The following is a 7,897-nucleotide window of genomic DNA, read 5'->3' as shown; positions in this document are numbered from 1 at the left end:
AACCTTAATCATCTGCAGCAACACTTCATTAGCTTAATGAAGTAATGATACCAATAAACTATTGCTCTAAAATCCTTTCTTGGATTCAATGTTTGATTCCATCCACTTAAATGTATATGTTTGTGTGTATTGTCTTTCTGGATTTCTAGGACAAATTCTTCCAGAATCATTGAATTCCTGCAGTGCAGAAAGAGGCCATTGGGCTGATCAAGTCTGCACCGATCCTCCAAAGAGCAGCCTCTCACCGTGCCCCTGTAATCCCACATTTGGCATGACCATCTTTGGACTGTGAAAAGAAGTTGGGGCAACTGATGGAAACCCACGCAGACCCAGGGAGAATGTGCAAACTCCACACAGGCACTCATGCAAGGCTGGAATCAAGCCTGAGTCCCTAGTGCTGTGAGGCAGCATGCTAACCTCTGAGCCATTGAGCCACTGTGCCGCTGATATATGATTCCTGTTCTCATGGCACATATGGTCTTCAGCTTCTTCTTCAGTTGGATTTCTTCTTTCACTTTCATGTCAATTTTCTACGAATACCAAATTCCCTTGTTGCAACACAGTTATTTGACAAGTTACCAAATATTGCAATGGTCGGCTTCAAACCAGACTCATTTCTCTTTGTTGTATGCCATTCATGCTTTCCTCTGTGTGTACATGGCTTAACCTCCCACAATCTTCCTAACACAGTCTATATCTCCTGCAGCCAGATATAAGGCATTTGAAATTAAACATGCATTTGTGGAGCGAAAACTTGAGGCTGCCTGAAGTAAATGTACTATGTCATAGCTACAAAGGGAGGTCAACTAATCCACCAAGTATATGCAAAGACATGATTTTTTGACCCAAACAGGGCTGTCTTAAACATTATTTTGACATATACATTGCCATCTATGGTACACTAAGGGAAACATACTCATAAAATTCTGCCTTCAGTTTTTGCTTATTGAGTACAGGAGTTGGGAGGTCATGTTGCAGGACATTGGTTACAGGACATTGGTTAGGCCACTGTTGGAATTCTGGTCTCCTTCCTATCGGAAAGATATTGTGAAACCTGAAAGGGTTCGGAAACGATTTACAAGGATGTTGCCAGGGCTGGAGGATTTGAGCGATATGGAGAGGTTGAATAGGCTGGGGCTGTTTTCCCTGGAGCATCGGAGGCTGAGGGGTGACCTCATAGAGAGTTACAAAATCATGAGGGGCATGGACAGAATAAATAGACAAGGTCTTTTTCCTGGGTTGGGGGAGTCCAGAACTAGAGGACATAGGTTTAGGGTGAGAGGGGAAAAAAATTAATAGTGATCTAAGGAGTAACTTTTTCACACAGAGGGTGGTATGTGTATAGAATGAGCTGCCAGAGGAAGTGGTGGAGGCTGGTACAATTGCAACATTTAAAAGGCATCTGGATGGGTATATGAATAGGAAGGATTTGGAGGGATATGGGCCGGGTGCTGGCAGGTGGGACTAGATCAGGTTGAGATATCTGGTCAGCATGGATGAGTTGGACTGAAGGGTCTGTTTCCGTGCTGTATATCTTTATGACTGTATGACTCTATGACTTGTACTCCCACTCTTGGCATTTTTACAGCATCAAAATAAGGATTGAATAGAGACTAGTCAAAGCAACAGAGGGCCTGGATGTATTGAGTAAAAGTTTAAGAGAGGTCAGGAATGGAATTACAGAGTCAATATACTGATGAAGATGATTTGGAAACAGCAACAGGAGGTTTTTTTCTGTTTATACATAAGGATGTCGGTAGGAGTTGGTAAGCTACAGTGGGAAGCAGGAAACTTCCAGAAGAATTGCAGAAGGTAAATATCATCTGCAGTCTTCAAGATAGTTTGTGTGGAATTCTCAGGGAGTCTGGGGGCGGCACGGTGGCTCAGTGGTTAGCACTGCCTCACAGCACCAGGGACCTGGGTTCGATTCCTGCCTCAGGTGACTGACTGTCTGTGTGGAGTTTGCACATTCTCCCCATGCCTGCACAGGTTTCCTCCGGGTGGTCCGGTTTCCTCCCACAGTCCAAAGATGTGCAGGTCAGGTGAATTGGCCATGCTAAATTGCCCATAATGTTAGGTACATCAGTTAGGGGTAAATATAGGATAGGGGAATGGGTGTGGGTGGGTTACTCTTTGGAGGGTCAGTGTGGACTTATTGGGCTGAAGGGCCTGTTTCCATACTGTAGGAAATCTAATCTAATTCTGCAACTATAGTCTGAACTCAAGCTGCCACACTAAATATTAATGTGAGATAAGAGAGGTAGATGGTCATCAATGCTAAAATGTGGGACAAATCCAGCTAATGGGAGATTAACCTTTCCCAGCTGCTTTCAGATTTGCAGAAGCATTGAGCTCATCTTACAGATGTTATGGATCATTGTTGTTAAGTATTTGATATATATTCTTTGTGTCTGATGGACTGGGTTACGAGACTAATAAATGTGGATTTTCTCGACTTCAAAAGGGGCAAATGTTAAAGAACAAGTTATGAAGCATAATAGAAAAATCTAGGTTCCGCTGAACACTATGGATTAATTGAAGCAGCAATTCAATGCTATAGTATGCTATTGTTAGGATATACTGTATCAGGTAAATAACCTTCCTCGTGTGTATTCACCTTTGTAAGTAGAAGTCCCAAACTTCTGAATGTTTTAATCAACCTGTGCACCTCTGGAGCAAGTGCAATTTGAACCTAATCTTTGGCCTAGGGGTACAGATACTGCCATTGTGTCACAAGAGCCCTTTCCCAAGCTTTTATAATGACTGATTAAGGTAAGAAACATCATGTAGCTACCTTTGATTTGTACAACATATCCACCAAAGCAGCTTAAGTGGGACATTGCTATGGGAGATTCATTTGTGCATTTGTGGCTTTGTGTGATTGCTTAATTTAACAAATTGCTTCCTCAACTACTAACTCTTAAATTAAGGAATGACTAGATAAATGTCAAAATGGAACTGTGAAAAGGTTTTACTTCAATCTAGCCTGAAAAAATAATCATATTTTGTAAGATTATAATATAACTTTTCACAGTTCAGCCTTTAAGTTAATAAGTTAGTGCTCAAGCAACACGTACCTTTAAGTAATGATGGGCAGAGTAGAGGTCTCAATTGTTCATTTTTCATTGCTTTTTCTCTAACAGCTCTGAGCTGACAAAAGGAACAGGAAAAGAGAGCAAGAGAGAGAAAGACAGCTCCTTCAGCATTCTCTCAGATTAATAGTTAGCCTCAGACGGGTTTGAATTTCTGGACTGAATAATAACTTCAACAGTTAATTGACAAGGGCAGGGTGGTAAGAGAGAGGGGGAGGGGAAATGGCAATAAAAGTTGGTTAGACTTGTTAACTTAGAACTTTACAACACTTGGCAGAGGGGAAGAGAAAGAATATGTTCTGCTGAACACTAATTGCATCATACATTTTCTTTCTTATGGTCAGTAGAAGCATGTTTCCACAGGTTTTAATTTGCAAGATTTACGTCTGGTTGATTTGAAATTGTCTCATGATTGAAGCAAACAAGTTTGGAAGAGGTGACAGAGAAACAAAGCCATGCTCACCTGGGACAGTCAGGATTTCCTTTTCAGTGGCCGAATGCTGAAATAAACACTAGTGTTCCAAAGTTGTGAAGGGAATGGTGAAAAGTTAGCTTCACAGGCTATATAATAGAGGAAAGGATACAAGTGGTAGGATTGGATAACCAGAAGGAAAATGAGGTCGTGAGATAGGATATGTTTGAATAATTTTATTTAGGCTTTAAATAGATGGCCAAGAATAGAGTCAGCATCACCAGCACTTATATGCAAAGATAATGCACAATATCATGAGTTGAGCTTGGACGGCTTGTTTGGGAAAAGTTCATTCAGTCAGTGAACAGTGAGACCAAACATCATTTGGAACATGTCCGAATTAGAGTGAAAATCCATCTAATATATATTGAAATCTTGTGGCTGTTAGTCAATAATCTACTGCTGAAAGATGCCAAAAGTTACATAAAGAAAACTGCATAATTCTAGATCTCTTTTTATTGAAACTGGGACATTAATTTCCTCAGGGTAGCACCTAAAAGGTGTAGATTGAAGCCTCGGGGTTGGTCTAGCTCAGTTGGCTGGATTGTTGGTTTACAGAGTAGTGTGATGCCAACAGCATGGGTCCAATTCCCATCACCAGCTGAGGTAACCATGAAGGACTCTCCTTCTCAACCTCTTCCCTTGCCTGTGGTATGGTGGCCCTCAGGTTAAATCACCACCAGTTGTCTCTCTGTAATGAGAGAGTAGCCCTATGTTCAAGTAAGACTCTGGTGATTTGACATCATTGAAGACCGTGGTGTAGAAAGGAGAAAAAACAGAGGAGTTAACAGGTTTATAAACAAAGAAGAGGTCAATGATATTTCTTCTTGTAATACAGACAGCTGTTACTTAGAATCACAAAATCATCGAATCATTGCAAGACAAATGAGGGCCTTTGGATCGATCCTGTTAGTGCGTGCTCTCCCAAGAAGTAAACTCACGCACTGCTCCTCCATTGCCAACTCCCCCTCCCTATATCCTTGCACATTCTGCCTCTTCAGCTACATTGAATAATTAGAAAATGTAGGAAAAAAAATTATAGAGTGGAAGGAGGTCTCTTTGCCCATCTTATCTGCATAGGCTGAAAAATGAGCCAGCCAGCCTAATCTCTATCCAAGCACTTAATCCATATTCCCGGAGGTTACAGGACTTCAGGTTTATACCCAGACATCTTTTAAATAACTTAACGGTTTCTGCCTTATCATACTTTCAGGCAGTGGGTTCTAGATCCCTCCATTAAGAAAACTCTGTCCGACCCAACCCAGCCCCTGATGTTCCTCTAAATGTTAAACAAATCTCCCATCTGCTTCCTCTGTTCCAAGGTAAATCAATCACAGCCTCTCTAATTATTTCCCTCATTGTTACAATTTTTCAGTCCTGATGATGTCTCCTAAATAATCACATCATCTCGATTATCTCTAGTGCAATTCTATCCTTTTAGTAATGAAATGATTAGAATTGCATACAGTACTCAAGCTGTAGCTCCATTATAACCTCCCTGTCTTAATGTCATATACCTCAGCTGAAAAAAGCCAAGTATTCCACATGCCTTATTAAGCTGCTCTGCTACCTTCAGGGAGATATGGATATTCACTACAAGGTCTCTCAGTTTCATTACATTCTCCCATTTATTGTGAAAACCTTCACCTTGCTTGGTTTGTCCGAATATATCACCTCACACTGCTCTGGCTTGAACTCCATTTGCTGCTATTCTGACCCTATCCTGACCAGTCCATTGGTATCTTTGTGAAATCTACAGTTTACCTGCTCACCATCAAACATGTGGCCAATTTTTGTGATATCTGCAAACATCATGATCATACGCTTAAGTACAAATCATTAATAAATACCACAAAAAGCAGGGGATTTCATTACTGACCCCTACACAACCCCAATGGAAGCAACCTTCCAATCACAGCAAAAATGCTCATCAACAATTAGTTCTGAAGAAAAGTCATATCAGTCTTGAAACGTGAATTCTGTTTTTCTTTCTCTCATTACATATTCCCTGACCTATTGAGTTTCTCTAGAGTTCTCTGTGTTTGTTTCAGATTTCCAGTATCTGTACTTCATCGATGATTACCCTTTGTTCTCTGCCACTAAGCCAGTTGTGTGTAGCTTGCTACATTCCCGCAGTGGAAGCCTTATCAAAGCTTTGGTGAAATCCATCAACTGTATTACCCTCAATTCTTCTTTCTAGCTCCTTAAAACAAAATCAATCTATCCAACTTCAAAAAAATGAGTCAAACATGATGTTTCCTTAAGTAATCCATGCTGTCTGTCTTTGATTACTTTGTGCTTTTCTGAGTGGCAGTTTATCCTGTCTCTCAGAATTTATTCTAGTAATTTGCCCAAACCAAGGTTAGACTGGCTGACCTGTAATTATACTTGTACTTTTTAAAAGCATTTCTTCATAAAAGGAGGTTAATTCTCATTGTCAATGATAATGACTTTATGACCAAATAACTGATGCTAGTTGGCAATGCACCTGAAGTAAATGACATCATTAGCTATTGTTGTCAATCAACCTTCTACCTCAATCAAGCTCAGCAGCAACAGAATGTCCATGAGCTACCACACCAGCAACCTGAAATTATACTTTGCAATTCTGAGTACCAGGCCACGAACGCCCACCATATCAGTTTCCCAAGCTGCGCACAATGGATTTACCATCTCAGCACTGTCTGTATCTCAGTTGAACTGGTTCCTTCATGTGCTGCCTGTCATCACAAACACTTTGGAGGGAATTTTATTGAGGTGACACGGCTCTCAGCTGGCCTGCCAGTGAGAGGTCAGTGTTGCCTCCCCCTAAGACTGGTGTGTCGATTCAAAACAGGCCATCAGTGGAATGTCCCTTAGGATCAGGGAAGTCTATTCCCACCTGCCAAGAAGGTTTGATCCCAATTTGCTCTCAGCTCTTTTACTCAGTGGAGCCACCAATGCGGTGTGGCTGCTGCCAGAATGACACTCACTGGAAGCTCAGCAACAGAGTGCAGGCAATGCCAGAGGTAAACAATGGCAAGAAGGATTTGTATGATGGGGGTCTTGGGAAAGCAGGTCAGCAGCAAGGTTCAGGGGCTGGGAAGTAAGAGGGCCCCACCCCTTTCTGCTGCTGGGTCCATTTTTTGGTCTTTATTCATGCTTGGGAAGAAGGCATCACTGGATAGGTCAGCATTTACCACCTATCGATGATTGCCCAGAGGGCATTTAAGAGTCAACCACATTACTGTGCATCTGGAGTCACATGTTGACTAGACCAGGTAAAGATGGCAATTTCCTTCCCTAAAGGACATTAGTGAAGCAGATGAGTGCTTCCTGACAATCAACAATGCTTTATGGTCATCATTGGACTCTCAATTCCAGATTTTATTTTATTGAATTCATGGTGGGATTCAAACGCAGGTTCCTGGAACATTACCTGAGTCTCTGGATTAACAGTCCAGTGATAATACCATGAGGCCATCACCTCTCCTTGATTAGGTATTGCATGTCTTTGAATGATGGACCTCTACTAGAGAACAGAAGCAACCTGCACTGCATGCCGTTCTTTTCCACATACTGAATAGCCCACCGGCTACTAATACCATCGGTGCAGGAAGGAACTCTGATTGGCTTTCCTGCCATGGGGTGGGAACAAAAAAGTGATGATGACCCCACTCAGCACACTAATTAATCTCTTCAATTTATTTGTCACCACCAAACTTGTTTGAAATATTAAAAATCATGAGAGTAGATTGGGGGAAGTGGTTCTCCCTCACGAAAGCATCACGAATGAGAGGGTACAGATTTAAAGTAATTGGCAAGAGAAGAAAAAATAATGTGGGGATAAACCTCTTTGTATAACTAAAGGTTAAAGTCCAGAATGTGCTGCATGAAAACCTGCTGGAGGCAGGCTCGGTTAAAGTAATGAAAGAGGAATTAGGTTGTTGTTTGAAAAGGAAAAGTGGGGAGAAGTTGGAGAGTGGCACGAGGTGAATTGCTCATTTGGAGAGCTGGTGCATACACAATAAGCTGAATGATATTCTTTCTTGCTATAACAATTCTCGATTCATAAAGTATCACCCCTTACCTATCCTTGTCGAATTGCACCCATATTATATCCCTTCCCTAATAAAATCCTCATTCAGTCCTTCATCACCTGAAGAGATAAAGGGTGTATCACTTCAGTGCTCTCCTTGCCAGTTTTGCCCTGTAGAACCTGTGTAAATTCAGCAAAATAATAGAGTAATTGAATTAGCCTTAGATCCAGTGAAACATATAGATACAATTTCTACAATTTCACCATTGAGTTATTTCAAGATTTCTGCTCTATGCAAATCCGGACTCTAGGCAA

The 7,897-nt window shown here is 41.3% G+C and overlaps 1 long non-coding RNA gene across 1 annotated transcript; it reads right to left on the bottom strand.

Annotated features, from left to right (window-relative positions):
* Positions 1 to 421: 421 nt before the first annotated feature.
* LOC122557112 lies at positions 422 to 3,727 on the bottom strand. The gene is made up of 3 exons (XR_006313746.1): positions 3,556 to 3,727; positions 3,078 to 3,150; positions 422 to 548 (listed from the first exon to the last, which is right to left on the bottom strand). It is a non-coding gene; the product is annotated as an uncharacterized LOC122557112 (long non-coding RNA).
* Between the last annotated feature and the right edge of the window lie 4,170 nt (positions 3,728 to 7,897).

This window comes from Chiloscyllium plagiosum, chromosome 15 (genome assembly GCF_004010195.1).
Source record: "Chiloscyllium plagiosum isolate BGI_BamShark_2017 chromosome 15, ASM401019v2, whole genome shotgun sequence".
Lineage (NCBI taxonomy): Eukaryota > Metazoa > Chordata > Chondrichthyes > Orectolobiformes > Hemiscylliidae > Chiloscyllium > Chiloscyllium plagiosum.
This window is presented reverse-complemented; position numbering and strand designations above follow the sequence as displayed.